Genomic DNA, 15,986 nt, shown 5'->3' on the forward strand with positions numbered 1-15,986 from the left:
TAGCATTTATTTGTAGGAAAGAGCATGTACGAATGATCTTTATTTAGAACAGTTTGATGTTGCTAGGATACAGGTTTAAGATCCATTATTTGATTGGTTAATTTAGATATTGAATCTCGAATTTCGAATCTCGAATCTCGTATTTCGAATCTCGTATTTTGAATCTCGAATCTCGAATGATCCTTCTCGGCTTTCGTAGTTTTTCCTATTCATTCTGCGGCCCATTTTTAAAATTCAAGTCGAATTTTTTTTTTAAATGAAAAAAAAATCAATAACTCAGAAGGAGACACATACTGATAATTGAGATGGTATAGAGTATCGGTATTTAAATACCCATGAGAGAATGTTTACGTGGTACACCAACCGTACATGCATGGCAGTGTTTATACCGTTTCCAACAAACATGCAAAATGTCTAATTTTTAATGGATATGCTGTGATAAGCACCATTATTGAGATCCGTCAATATACACCTGTTTTATGATAACGTTGCAGCAAATGGAACCGCCTTCCTAAGACACAGGTATTGTTTATATTTTGTACAGGAAATCAGAAAACGAAAGTGTAACAAGAATTTAGAAAATATCTAAATGATACAAGGGCTAGAATTCGGGTTGTAGCTGTTTAAAATGATAAAGATGACAAATATTATGTCAATAATTAATTCATTTTAAAATATTGCTTAGAACAAATTTTATTCACGACATTACGCTTAATAACAATGCGAATGTAACAGTGTAAATCAAAGCACGATCAAAGCGTCGGCAATTACTGTGAGCTCTAAGACAACGCCTGGGCGAAGAGAAAATTCGATATACTTAACTATTTGACGCTACAATGCATAATCGTACCCACAATTATGTGTAAATTGCAAATAAAAGGGTTGATAACACATTCTGATGCTCGTTAATTTCTCTGGGCAGTTATTAAATCAAAGTACTGAAAGTACTGAAAAGCGCTAAGCTTGTAAGATGTAATGAAAATTGAAGAAATGTTGTTCACATTTGATTTTTTAAAAAAATTGAAACTATTTCATATTTACAAATTTTCTCAATAAATGTAACCAAAGTAAAAAGTTGTAGTTACTAAATCATATGGGTAGGTTTATATTTGAAGCATCATTTGTTACTCGTTAATGTGTAGCACTGGCGTCGGAAGCAAATTGAAAGTGGGGTGGCTAGTCTAATCCTCAGAAATATTGAGAAGAAAAAAGTAATTCCCAAAATCATGGAAATCTTAATCGGGGGGGGGGGGGGGGGGGGGGGGGGGGGGGGCTAGTATGCTTCTGAATCCAACTTCTCAATCTTTTAAGGTAAATTTAGAAAATATAATCTTTCCTGCAAGAAAAAGTGGGGGGGGGGGGGGGGGGGGGTGGGGGCTGAACCCTCTATTATGCTATGTTTCTTATGGTTAGGTATAACTTTGCAAAGCCCCCCTAGCCCCCCCCCCCCCCCGGTTCCGACGCCTTTGTGAAGCAGTGAATCTTAATTAATACATAACAGGTAAGTAACTCTTTTGAAGAAAATAAAAAAAATAAGATTGTAGTCAATAAATTTAATATTTATTTATGTTGTTCTACTTCATAAAGTTTTGTATATTAAAGGTAACATATATTGCGGCACCAATTTCTTCTATGGCAATCCTGTTGATTGTGGTCTTGTTTGCTTTGTTGGTTTGTTTTACTGTAAAAGAGGTAAAACAGAAAGGTTTGGGTTTATCTAATTATCCATGTATTGTAATTAATTAAACAATATCAATTGGTAAAACAAACAGATTCTCACCTTTATTATTTGGTCTTTTACAGATACCATGTTGTAAGAGATTTGTTTTTCTTGAGCAGGTTGCACTGTTTGTATTATTCCAACTTGGTTATGCCATTTAGGTTGTGTGTGAATTTAATAACTGCAATTATGAACCTGTTTGTCTTGTGTTAGCTGTAAAACTTCGACCACCCATTAAGGCCCTACCCTACCCTCGGGGGTCATGATTTTCACAACTATGAATCTACACTACCTGAGGATGCTTCCACACAAGTTTCAGTTTTCCTGGTCTTATGGTTCATGAGAAGAAGATTTTTAAAGATTTACTCTATATATTCCTATGTTAAATTTAACCCCCAATTGTGGCCCCACCCTACCCCCGAGGGCCATGATTTTCACAACTATGAATCTATACTACCTGAGGATGCTTCCACACAAGTGTCAGCTTTCCTGGTCTTATGGTTCATGAGAAGAAGATTTTTAAAGATTTACTCTATATATTCCTATGTAAAACTTCGACCCCCCATTGTGGCCCCACCCTACCCCTGGAGATCATGATTTTCATAAATTAGAATCTACACTACCTGAGGATGCTTCCACACAAGTTTCAGCTTTCCTGGTCTTATGGTTCATGAGAAGAAGATCTTTAAAGATTTACTCTATATATTCCTATGTAAAACTTCGACCCCCCATTGTGGCCCCAACCTACCACCGGGGGTCATGATTTTCACAAATTAGAATCTACACTACCTGAGGATGCTTCCACACAAGTGTCAGCTTACCTGGTCTTATGGTTCATGAGAAGAAGATTTTTAAAGATTTACTCTATATATTCCTATGTTAAATTTCGACCCCCCATTGTGGCCCCACCCTACCACCGGGGGTCATGATTTTCACAAATTAGAATCTACACTACCTGAGGATGCTTCCACACAAGTTTCAGCTTACCTGGTCTTATGGTTCATGAGAAGAAGATTTTTAAAGATTTACTCTGTATATTCCTATGTAAAACTTCGACCCCCCATTGTGGCCTCACCCTACCCTCGGGGATCATGATTTTCACAAATTAGAATCTACACTACCTGAGGATGCTTCCACACAAGTGTCAGCTTTCCTGGTCTTATGGTTAATGAGAAGAAGATTTTTAAAGATTTACTCTATATATTCCTATGTTAAATTTTGACCCCTCATTGTGGCCCCACCCTACCACCGGGGGTCATGATTTTCACAAATTAGAATCTACACTACCTGAGGATGCTTCCACACAAGTTTCAGCTTACCTGGTCTTATGGTTCATGAGAAGAAGATTTTTAAAGATTTACTCTGTATATTCCTATGTAAAACTTCGACCCCCCATTGTGGCCCCACCCTACCCCCGGGGGTCATGATTTTCACAAATTAAAATCTACACTACCTGAGGATGCTTCCACACAAGTTTCAGCTTACCTGGTCTTATGGTTCATGAGGAGAAGATTTTTGAAAATTTCTCGAAAATTTTCATAAATTCCTAATTATCTCCCTTTGCAAAAGGGCGTGGTCCTTAATTTTCACACCTTAAGATCCCCTTAGGCTAAGGATGCTTTGTGCCAAGTTTGGTTGAAATTGGCCCAGTGGTTCTTGAGAAGATGTTGAAAATGTGAAAAGTTTACAGACAGACGGACGGACGGACAGACAGACAGACGGACGACAGACAAAATGTGATCAGAATAGCTCACTTGAGCTTTCAGCTCAGGTGAGCTAAAAATTAGGAAGAGTTATCTTTCTAATAAAATATGAATATCGACCCATTCACGAAAAACATTTTCACAATTATAATGAATAAGCAATTCACGAAAATTGGTCACAACGATTTAAAACGGTTTCACCGTATATTAAGAATCCAAAATCCAAAATATTCGAGTCGCGCACGAAAGAAATAGCCGACGGGATGAATATGGATATGAATGACCTGAAGGAGAAATTTCACGAGCAGCTAGCAGAATTACGATATCTTAAAGGCAACCTACAGGAATATAAATCATTAACCGTGACAGCATACACTCAGGCAAACCATAACATGCAGTACTCTCAGAAAAACAACATCAAGTTTATAGGGTGGAAGGAAAAGGCGCAGGAAGACTTGCGCTCCGACTTGATAGCCATCATGAAACAAACAACAGGCGTAACCGTAGAACCCAGCGATATCATTGAAATACACCGTATCCCAGGGGAACAGGGAAGGATTCGCCCCGTAATTGCCAAACTGCGGAACAGTGATTCGAAAATTAAAATAATCAAACACAGATCAAAAGATGGTGTGAAAAGCCACTTTAAAATGTACGACCACATCACCCATCAGAACGCAGAACTCCCTCGACAACTGAACAAGGACGAACGGATACAAAGTTCCTGGTATTATAACGGCAAGATCTTCGCGTTAGATAACCAAGGTGTGCGACATAAATTCGACATACTTGATTCGATTGACAAGAAGCTAAAAAAAACACTAGAGGTTGGTAATGCGGCGGGGTGCGGAAATTCGATCGTGATCGAAGTGAACTGAACTGTGAATGTGTATTGCCTAACGAGATCGGGATCGTCATACTTAAGGTGGCTCGACACACCAATGTATTATTTGATGGATCGATGAAGAATTCTCTTTGAGAAATGATTATTCAAAAATGACACCTATATCGGCCTCTGATTATTTTATATGAAATTTTTTGTATTTTTTTATAGAAACCGGAAACATCGTTTTAGCTGCGAACAAGATATATTAGAGCTAAAAATTTGTTATCAATTAATGCACAATACAATTATCTAAAAATGCATATCAAAAACGGCCAGATAAACTTTGAAATATTTTTGTAAAAAAAATATTTATGAAAATGATAAAAAAGGATTGTAGATATTTTTTAAATATATGGATAAAAACTGCAGATAAACTGTTACTCGCATTTAACAATTGCTGTACAATCATATTTCAACAAGAAATTGAAACCAAATAGTGAAATTAAAGTATAAATGGAAAATTTTAAAATCGAACCGATCCCGATTGTAATTAAACTGATCCCGAACGAAATCACATAAAGTTAGAATAAATTAGAATTTTGCAAAAATTTCAGGTTGTTTAGCTGTAAAATGGTTTCGTCATTTACTAACTTTATAATTTATATCAATTACTTAGAAAAAAACTGCAGTTTATTTGTAAAATTTCAATTTTAAAATAATTCTGATCGGGATCAGTTTTTTTTCAATCGGGATCGGTTCAAATTTGATAAATAGCAATTTTTCCAAAATTTCGCATTTTCATTTCAATTTCTTTGTAAAATATCATTGTTTAGTAAATAGTTTATGTGACTATATGTTATTTTTAAAATTCTATCCATAGATTAAAAAGATATTAAAGATTTACAATTTTGATTTTCAGAAATATTTTTTTCATTAAAAAATTAAACACTTGACCAAACGATCTTTGGCATGAATTTATTTATAATTATATTACACATTAATTGACAACAAGTTTTAAGCTCTAATATATTCTGTTTGTCTGCAAAACAGTTTTTCCTATTTCACTGAAAAAATACAAAAAAATTCGTCTAAAATAACTGAAAGCCGATATTGATCTCTGTTTTGTGGAATCATGTTTCAAAAAAGATTCTCTATCGATCCATAAAATAAAATTTTGGTGTGTCGAGGAACCTTAAAAAAAACGATGATTGTGTGTATGGTGTGTGTATGTGTGTTTATGTATTTGTTAAATGATAGTCTGTTAAGTGGTTACTTGCTTAATTTTAAATTGTCAATTTTATTTACGTTCTGTTTCTTCACAATTTTCCTAGGATACCACAGTCGGGTAATATTACAATAGCAACGGTGCACTGCCAGCGGCTAGCAACTTTTAACAAACGTCAAGATCTTTAAAATTATTATAAACAAAAACAATACTCTATTATTTGTTTGCAGGACACTCATTTTATACATGAAAACGAACCATTCATTGAATCCCAGTGAGGATACAAATGTGTTTTTAATTCATATTTGTCAAATCCAAGAGGTGTCTGCATACTTTTTAACAACAATTTTGAATTCAAAATTTTAAGAGAAAAAAAGGACACAGATGGTAAATTACTTGCATTGGATCTAATCATTGAAGAAAACAAAGTAACACTTATTAATATATATGGGCCTAATATTGACACCCATAGTTTTTATGAAAATACAAGAGACATTTTCTTAGAATTTGACAATGATTATTTCATACTGTGTGGTGATTTTAATCTAACTCTAAATCCTTCGCTTGATACTTGTAATTACACTGGAATTAATAACCATAGGGCTCGTAGTAAAGTCTTAGAAATTATGGAAGATTTGCAACTTATCGATTATTTTAGAGTTCTAAATCCAGATAAAAAACTTTACACATGGCGCAAGAAAAATCCTTTGAAACAAAGACGTCTTGATATTTTTCTTATTTCTGATAATCTTTCAAATTTAATTGAAAACTGTTCTATTAAGCCGGGTTACAGGTCTGATCACTCCATTGTTTTGCTTGAGATAAAATTTAATCCCTTCACCAAAGGGTGTGGGCTTTGGAAGTTTAACAATTCTCTCCTGTCAGACAAAGAATATGTAATAAAAGTTCAAGAAACTATTCAGTCAGTTAGTAAACAATATCTAGATAATATAGAGAGTTGTGCTTTTCAATGTAAAAATGGTATTGATGAAAGTCTTTTTTTTTTGAGGTGTTAATGATGGAAATAAGGGGGATGACTATTTCTTATTCAACATATAGAAAAAAGGTAAGAAATAACACTGAAAAAAATCTTGTACAGGAAATAGAATGTATGGAATCAGATTCTACTGTTGATATTAATATTTTGGATGAAAAAAAAGTGCTCTCGAAAAGCTTCGCAAGGAAAAGTTGTTTGGACATATGATAAGGTCTCGAGCCCATTGGATGGAGGAAGGCGAAAAAACTTCAAAATATTTTTGCAATTTGAAATCTAGTATTATATAAACAAAACAATAAAAAAACATTGAAGTTGAGGGTATTGGAAGGGTATATGAGCAAGAAAAAATACTGGATTATGTAAAGAAGTACTATGAAAATTTATATGCAAGTGAAGACACAAATTTAGTAAGAATTGATTTAGATAATATTATTTTTAATTACAATTCACCTAAGTTAGAAAATGAGTTCTCAAATGGTCTGGAAGATGGTTTTTTTTTTTTTTTTTTTTTTGTTTTTGTTTTTTTAGAAAAAGAGGTATTAAATGTCATAAAACATATGAAGAACAACAAATCTCCTGGGAGTGATGGGTACACTTCAGTTTTTTTTTTAATTGTTTTGGAAAGATATTAAAAATTTTGTTGTACGAGCCATTAACTGTCTATTTTTGAAGAAGGAACTCCCTCACAGAGACTTGGAATTATCTCATGTCTACCTAAAGGTGATAAGCCTAGACAGTTTTTTTAAAAAAAACTGGTGACTAATTACTCTTTTAAATGTTTTGTACAAGATTATTTCAGGGTGTGTTAGTTTTAGAATTAAGAAAGTATTAGATTATTTAATATCCGATACACAGTCTGGATTTATGAAGGGAAGATACACTGGAGAAAATACTAGATTTATATATGACCTGTTATCTTACACTGAGTTCAAAAACATACCTGGTCTTTTAATACTTATAGAAAAGGCTTTTGATTCTATGTTATGGTCATTCATATACCAAGTCCTTAAATATTTTGGCTTTGGAGAAAATATTATTTAGTGGATTAAGATTTTAAATACAAACTTCCATGCTGCTATGTTACAGTGCGGCCATTTATCACAACAGTTTGTTGTACAAAGGGGATGCAGGCAAGGAGACCCTGTCGCTCCATATTTATTTTTCATGTGTGCAGAAATTTTAGTAATAATGATTAAACAAAACAAAAATATTAAAGGTATTTTTAGTAATGATATTGAACATAAGATATCACAATATGCACTAGTCCTGCATGGTTCACCAAAATCACTTTTTGCAGCTCTTGAAACCATAGAATTTTTTTTTAGTTTTTCTTGTTTTAAAATAAATACATCCAAGACAAAGATTATTTGGATTGGATCAAAAGAAATTTTCAGATCAGGTTTATCATCACACAAGATGGAAATTGGATTGGGGGTCAACAACATTCAACCTTTTAGGAATTTAGTTCTCAGTAAATCTTCATAATATTGCCGATATGAATTATAATTTACAAATTCCAAAAATTATAGCTCTGGTAGAGCAATGGAAACGACGACTTCTTACTCCCATTGGTAGAGTTGCTGTTATTAAAAGTTTGCTCATATCGAAACTAAATCATTTATTCATTTCACTACCAAATCCAAAGAAAGAAACAATTTCATACCTTAATAATTTTTTTGAACTTCTGTGGAAATCTAAAATCGATAAAGTTAAGAGGTCAGTCATTACACAGGACTATTCATCAGGAGGGTTGAAAATGGTTGACATTAACAATTTTATAATATCTCTCAAATGTTCATGGATAAAAAGGATTACAAAATCACAAAAACCATGGATGGATTTTTTATTTACCATTTATGGAAATGAGTTTTTAAGAAATTGTTTGATTTTGGTGATAGTTTTGTAATTGAATGTTTACACAAGGTAAACAATGATTTTTGGAAAGATGTGTTAAATTCATGGTTATGTTTTATTATTACCTATATTGATCACCCAAAGGCAAAAGATAATCTTTTAAAGTCTCCGGTGTGGTACAATTAAAAAATACTCATAGCAAATAAATATGTTTTCATAAAAACCTGGTACAAGAATGGTGTAAAGGTCATACAAGATTTTAATGATGAAAATTGTAATTTTTTAAGTTATAAAGAATTTAAATGTAAATACAATCTCAAGAATATATGTTTAATGCAATACAACAGTGTTAAATCAGCAATTTTTAAGTTTTTAAAAATGTCTAACATTGACAGGACTTCTGTTCAAAGAAATCCTAATCCATGTATACCATTTTTTTCCAGACAATCATACACCATGAAAAGTGTACAAAAATTATTTATAATGTTTTGAATAAAAATGTGGTTGTTCCATTTGCTGTAACCAGATGGAAAACATATCTAACAGATTATAATGTTGAAGATCTTACTGTATATGCTATTTTTATGATTTGTTTTAAAACTACCAAAGATTCTTCTGTACCATGGCTTCAATTTAGAATTTTACACAAAATCTTCCAGTTGGATACTGCCTTAAAAAAATCAATATTAAAAATACCGACACATGTGGGTTTTGAAAAAACAATGTGGAAACAATAATACATGTTTTTATTTCCTGTGAGAAAATACATACCCTGTGGAGTGAACTTAGTTTATACATTTATAGAAAGACCTCTGAAAGAATTGGATTTAATATGTCTAATATTATACTTGGCCAACTTCCATTGTCATTTCATAACAAAGTACTTAATTTTATAATTCTGTATATGAAACAATATATATTTTTTGTTGTCTTATGTCAAATAAGACTCCATGTTTGATTGGTTTTTTCTGTCACTTAAAACTAAAATACAATATTGAAAGAAATGCTGCAATACAAACTGGTAAACTACAATATTTTGAAAACTTATGGGATAGTTGGAAAGATATCTTGGCTGCTGATATCTGATTTATTTTTATTACACTGTATCATGAATACTTTTTTTTTTATACTTAATTTTTTTCCCATGTAAGCAAGTAGCCACAAAATAATAAATTTCAGTGTTTACTCATAAGTGTGTATGTGTGTGTATGATTGAATGTCTGTTTTGCATGTCTGTTTCTTTGAAAAAAAAAGAATGTGTTGTTATTGAATTTGAATTTTTTATATATATGGCATAAGTAATTTTTAATTAATTAATTTGATATACGCATGATGTGTTTACTTGCTGCAGAGAAATCAACTCTATTACTGTTACATGATAATTTGATGATTGCATTTTGGATCTTGCTTAAGAAAAATAAGCAAGAATTGAACTGCAAAATTCCATGTGTAAGGTAAATAAGCAACAATTTGTTTGTGATCAGAGTAATAGGACTCTAAAGTAGCAGCTGAGACTTCATGTTTGTGTACAGATGGTCTAAACAACTGCCATAAGCTGTTGTTGAGGTCTGAATAAGCTGTTGCAAACTGTTACTGTCCAAAAATCATCTCAAAGTTTTCAGACCGTCTACATTTGTATCTCCAATTATGATGATAGGCTTATCAATGTCAAGGATCTTAAGCAAGTGATGAAGGATATTGCAGAGTTTTGACAGACTGGTTTTTTGAGGTGAACAGTATAGAAAAACAACTTGATACAATTTTTTATTGTGACAGAAACAACTTAGCACAGATTCAACATTTTCACTTAAGAATAATTTCTTTATATCTATAAACTCTAATTTGGAATACACAGCAATTCCTCTGTATGACCTTTTACCATTAGTTGCATCAGTTTCATCAAATCGGTGGATGTGGAAACCCGGTAGCTCATAAACCATATTTCTGTTAGTATCTTTTAGTCTGCTTTCAGATATTGTAATTATGTCACTTGCATGTATATTTTTTTTTCATGTAATAGTTTTTGAATGTGCAAATAAAGAGACCTAGTATTATGATATACAATCTTTATATCGTCAGAGATATCTTTCAAAATTGGCACACAGGAATGCAACATGGAGTCTGTTCTTAATCTGTTCATTTCTTCGATGACATGCATAGAGACTGTAATCTTTTTTCATTTAAATCCAGGATGTGGACATCATCTAATTTTCTAATGCGACTCAGGCCAACATAATGCATGTGTTCAGTTTTTCGATTGCAAGAATGAAGGACTGCTTTGTTGATCCTTGTGATTTGTGAATAGTTTTTGCACATGCCAGGCGTAATGGGAACTGTCTACAAATAACAAAAGCATTTCGAATCCGACCACCGTTGAAGTTTCTAGTTATTTCTAGAATTTGGGTCCATGTCTTATTACAACCTAGGGTATACAAATGTGTATACTTTTCCCGAATTTTGGGTCCAATTAGCAAACTTCAAATTCAACCCAGATTATGCTACAGCGACTGGAGTTTTCTACTCTGAAATCTAGCTTCTTTACAATACAATACATACCATTTGTAAGGCCATCCTCAACATCAACATTTATACAGATTTCTGCAGGCAGGTTTTCAACAATCAACAGTCTACCTACCAATCCCATTGTTTTGAAGGATCATCAGGCACTTTGTTTAAAATGTTGGTCTTGGATTGCTCTTTGGCATCACCAGCAACGGTATATATAGCAGGAACGGTACATTTTCTTTCATTATCAGCTCTTTCAAATGCTTCCATGTTGTGCAAGTCAACTTGAGCATTAATTATATATAAATGTTGCAAAGATGATTTGAATTGACCGTACGTTTAGATATCATCCTTTGCTTTAACTGGGCAATATCATTGTCTGTTTGCATTCCCTCTCTTAACCTATTTAACAATTCTGCAAAATTGCCATCTTTCTTCTGTCGCATAAAGTCTGTCAATCAAAATATTTTGAAGTAATTTTGCCAAAGATTTGTTGCAAGAGGTCCATATCCATCTTGCAATTGTTTGAATATCCAATTATCAAATACTGGCTTTAACTGTAACAGATCTCCTTAAGCAATAATACTCACACCTCCAAAGGGTTGTTCTGTTGCAAATATTTCCTGAAGTCTTAAGTTGATAAAGTTAAACATTTTGTTTCCAACCATGGATATTTCATCTATGAATACCACTTTCAGGGATCGAAATTTTACGCGGAATGTGTCTAGCTGCTGTACATATAATGGTTTGAATTTCAGATTTGATTTGCTGGAATACAATATAGGGAATGAATCGTGTGGCCACCAATGTTGTGTGCAGCTTTTCCTTTTGGAGCACATAATACTGCTTTAATGTCATCATGTCAGTCTGATAGAGAGCTCTTGTAGCACTCTTGGCCGACGCTGGTTTCTTTGCAGAGCATTATCAGACTGAATATCAGTTGAGTTCTCTGGCATGTCCGCTAAAACATCATAAGGCTTTAACAGGAAAGTACGAGTTTCACAAGGTGAGGTATTGATGAAAACAAAAGATCTGGTATATGAGCGCAATGGTAACTGCAAAACTAAATATACTGTCTTTTATGCACTTTTTTCAACTTATGAAAGAAACTTATTTCCAATATGGCGTACTTGTTGCAAATTTGTGTTTCCTTGTCGGGCTTCTTAGCATGCTTCATACATGAGGTTTGATATTCCCCTTTGTGATTTTGATATATAAGAAACTACATTAGCAGCACATGCGTAAGCATCTAGAATGAACTGCACATCAATATTTGCTTCCCAACATCTAAGAATGAAGTTGTTGTATGCATTAACCCTTATTTCTGAAAAATTCATTTTAAAAAATGCCTTTGGGGTATTGAAAGACGATCTAATTGCTCTTACGTACAAATTTTCATTCATGTTTAATGCCTTCAAAAATTCAGGAAATGTTATCTCTTCACCTGATTTCAATTCATTCAAAACAAATTTTTATCATACTCTTTTGCAATATCTGGATATTTTCCTTTTTTAACTGTTCTAATGGTTCTAATATTTGAGTGCTGGACATAGGAGGCAAAAAGAAGTCAAAACGACAAATGTTTTGTCTCTTTTTTCTGCAAGTTCTGGCATGCCTGTGAGTTTGATAGTTAATTAATTTTGGTATGTTTTTATTTCTTTCACACGTAAAATTTTGGTGTACAAACTCAGCAATTTCTTCATCACTGTTTTTACCAAACTTGGGTGCACCCTCTATCAAAACAAGCATATGAATGTTGGGTGAACATTTTTGCTGGAATTCTACAGGATAGAAATAGTCCAACACAGTTCCGAGTGGAGCCATGGGTGACTTCAATACATCAGATATAAATGCCTGCACCCTGTGATTGAAGTATCTTGTGCAAGTTATTGGATCTGCTTGGATGAGCTCACATCTTTCAGGTTTTCTATGTCATTATCTGTAAACTTTTTTTTCTTTTACAAATTTACCTAATGTTTTAAGCAAGTCAATCCACTTACTCTCAGCAGCTGACAAATAGCAAAACCAAGAAGGTATGCCAAGCTGTCTGATCATTGCAAAGAGATCTTTTTTTGCATTTTCCTAGTAAGCTGGTGAGCCGCGCATTTAGTCTTACAATATTATCAAATTCCCAAGGGTTGAGTACATCTCTAACAGTAACCTTCCAGTCTGACATTTTCGCATTGCTGGAGAAACTTTATCATGAGTTTGCTTTACCTGAATTTTCTTCAGTTTGAAGAAAATATTTGGGATAGAACTTGCTGCACGCCTGTCAATGCTACGCAGTTCCCATTTACATATGAAGCTATAATGAACAGGAGTATCATGGTCATTATTTTCAGGGCTCAGTTGACCACAATAAATTGTGGGGAATGATAATATTTCTGCATATTTGTTTTGGTACAATCCAAGAGTAGTCTGTCCTTCACTAGGTGAAAATGACATGGTTTTACATAAGGATCGCACATCAATTAGATGCAACAATGTATCGGTATTGCCAGTCAGTCTACTTTCAAAATTAGGATCTTCTGTCCTTACATCAGAGTTTGTATCATCTGAAAAGCACTCATTATCTTCATTTTCCTTCTTCACACTTAATGATTCTTGTTGATCTGTTTTACTTTGAAAATCAGGCTCCTTGTTATTCTCAATATCAAATCCTAACCAGTCCTGTTGCTCTAACTGTATGTTCCAGTCCTGATAGTAATTCCCTGACTTTGAAACAAAAAAACTATTTTGTAACAGCCATTGAAGAGCTTTAATACATTTGTTAGGTAGCTTCCTGCAATACACAATATTTAAAACTTTGTTTCCTCTTTAATTTGACTTGTATGGTTTCAGAGTCAGATAGTATTCTTGGTAATGTGGTGACTGTTGTTGTAACATCTGACGGAACATTTACAATATTTCCACGTAAACTTTTTGACTTGCACGGGGTTTTTCAACAAGTTGCATGACAGGAATTCTGGGGCTTATTAACCTTTCTTCTAATTCAGTTATGAACAACTCTTAAGGTTTAGGAGGAAATCCCATTCCGTTTGCAACAACCAAAGCTGGAACTGTGTTTGCCTTTATATTGTTGTAACCTGTATTGCAAACCCATTCAATGTTATCTACACTGATAAATCCTGTCAAACACTTCATTGCAAGTGAAGAATTTTGAAGATGATTGCATTGTGCACACTTTCTTTGAACCATGTCTGGGTACAACAAGAACCACATAAACTGGACCATGGGACACTTTTTTGTAAAAGCTTTGAATTTTGTTTTCAATTCTTTTTTCATTGCTACATGTACTAGAATTATGGTGTACATTTATTTCAGTAATGAGTGGATTTATGTCTAGTATTTCATGCTCAGAATCAATTTGATCAGAAACCATAATATTTACATGTTCTGGAGGAGAACTATAAGTTATGTGTAAAGTTTGACTTTCTGTTATTAATGTTTCACATTCAGAAATGGACTCATTTTGCTCTGCAACAGGTTTTACTAAATGACATTGTAAATCTAATGTACAAGTTGTATCTACTGCTCCTCTTTTCCTCTTTTTGCCATTGTTAATTTGGAACAAACAAAGTTCATATTGCACTTTTTAAAGAGGAATTGATTCAAAGACACACACAGATTTCTCAGAAGTAAACAAATATTCTCTAGCGAATAAAATACTGTTATTACAGCTGTTCCATCTGGGCAACGCAATCCATCAGATCCTCTGCTATGCGAGTCAAAAACGTGTTTAACAATGGAGCGTAATTAGTACCTATGGGAATTCCAACAGATTGTTGGAAGACCTGATTTCCAAAAACTGCATAGATGTTGTTAATCAGAAACGCAAGCATCTTGAGAAATGCCCATTGCCTTGATAAAAGTCTGCATATACAATTTTTCTTTGATTTACTACTGAAACTGATACACCAGCCATTTAACTGCATAACATGAAGTACAAAACTTTTCACATTGAATAAAGCAATCGTTATATTCTCTGTTTTCAGTTGTTCAATTTGTTGTCCTTTATATTGTTGTCAATTGTTCTAATATTGTTGTCAATTTTCTCAAAGTTTCTGTTCCCAATTGTTCTAGTATTATTTTCTATGTTGTTCAAATATATAATACTAAATATTTTGTCTCAGTATCTGTTCTCAATGATTCTCAAATTATTTGCTCTCAAAAATTGTTTCAGTTTTTTTTTTTTTTGACATTTGTTCAATTTGTTCTCAATATATCTCAATTTCTCAAAATGTGCTCACAATTGTTGTTTAATATTTCTATATTGTCAATGTATTATAATTTCCCTGTTCTCAATTGTTCAAAATTGATCTCAAAATTCCTCTCAGTCTTTGTTCTCAATTGTTTAATTAAGTTAATAATTTCCTTCTTGTTATAAATTTGATCTTTTGAAATTGTTTTAATTATTATTTTGTTCTTAATATTCGCCATTTTCTTTTTCCTTAATTGATTAGTGTTGTTTTTCTCAATAGCTATTCAATTTTAAGTTAATTATTTGTATTCAAATGTTAACAGGTTAAATATTTCTGAAATTCACTGCTCTTCTTTTATTGTTTTAATTGTTCTGATCTCATGCAGTTTCTCCTTGCCTTCCTGTTATTTTGGTTTTGTTGTAGGTACTAGGTTTTTCTTAAAATATTCTAAATGCAATGAAAATTTTCGCTTGAAATATATTTGTTAATTCTGTTATTTTCACTTGACATTTATTTGTTAATTCTATTATAAGTTCTTACAAACGCTTACTAAATTCTCCAGTTCTATGTTATCAAAATGTCTGTCCTATTTCTGAAAAAATTCAGTGCAATGGTTTTGATTGTCGAAAAATAATCTAACAATTTGTCCTGTCTAAATCAAATTTTTGCAAATCACAATATGCAAAAGTAATAAACTTAAAGTTATTCACATCTTTCCGAAGTTGACGAAATCAATAGGTCCTGATTGATCTGCGATACTGAAGTTGAGTAACTCTGCCTTTTGCCCGTTAGCATCTGTAAATTTTGCAACATGCCCCTTCTTAACAACCTTAACAGTAATACTATCCATGTATGGGGTTGGTCTGGTGCTGTACAATGCTTAAGTAATGCATTTCTAATAATCAACTAAAATTTGAGTGTCAGTGGTAGAATTATTCATACGCAAGATACAGA

The 15,986-nt window shown here is 32.9% G+C and overlaps 1 protein-coding gene across 3 annotated transcripts in view; it reads left to right on the forward strand.

The window, feature by feature from the left end:
- Nucleotides 1-319: 319 nt before the first annotated feature.
- LOC128183203 (uncharacterized) overlaps nucleotides 320-15,986 on the forward strand; it is a 71,198-nt gene continuing 55,531 nt past the window's right edge. The window contains exon 1 of one of the 3 annotated variants that reach the window (XM_052852119.1): nucleotides 320-522. The gene's annotated coding sequence lies outside the window, so the exon portion shown is untranslated. Of the gene's footprint in view, nucleotides 523-5,471; nucleotides 6,541-15,986 lie in introns of those variants that run through there. The other 2 variants (XM_052852116.1, XM_052852117.1) reach the window with 2 other exon arrangements.

This window comes from Crassostrea angulata, chromosome 5, assembly GCF_025612915.1.
Source record: "Crassostrea angulata isolate pt1a10 chromosome 5, ASM2561291v2, whole genome shotgun sequence".
Lineage (NCBI taxonomy): Eukaryota > Metazoa > Mollusca > Bivalvia > Ostreida > Ostreidae > Magallana > Magallana angulata.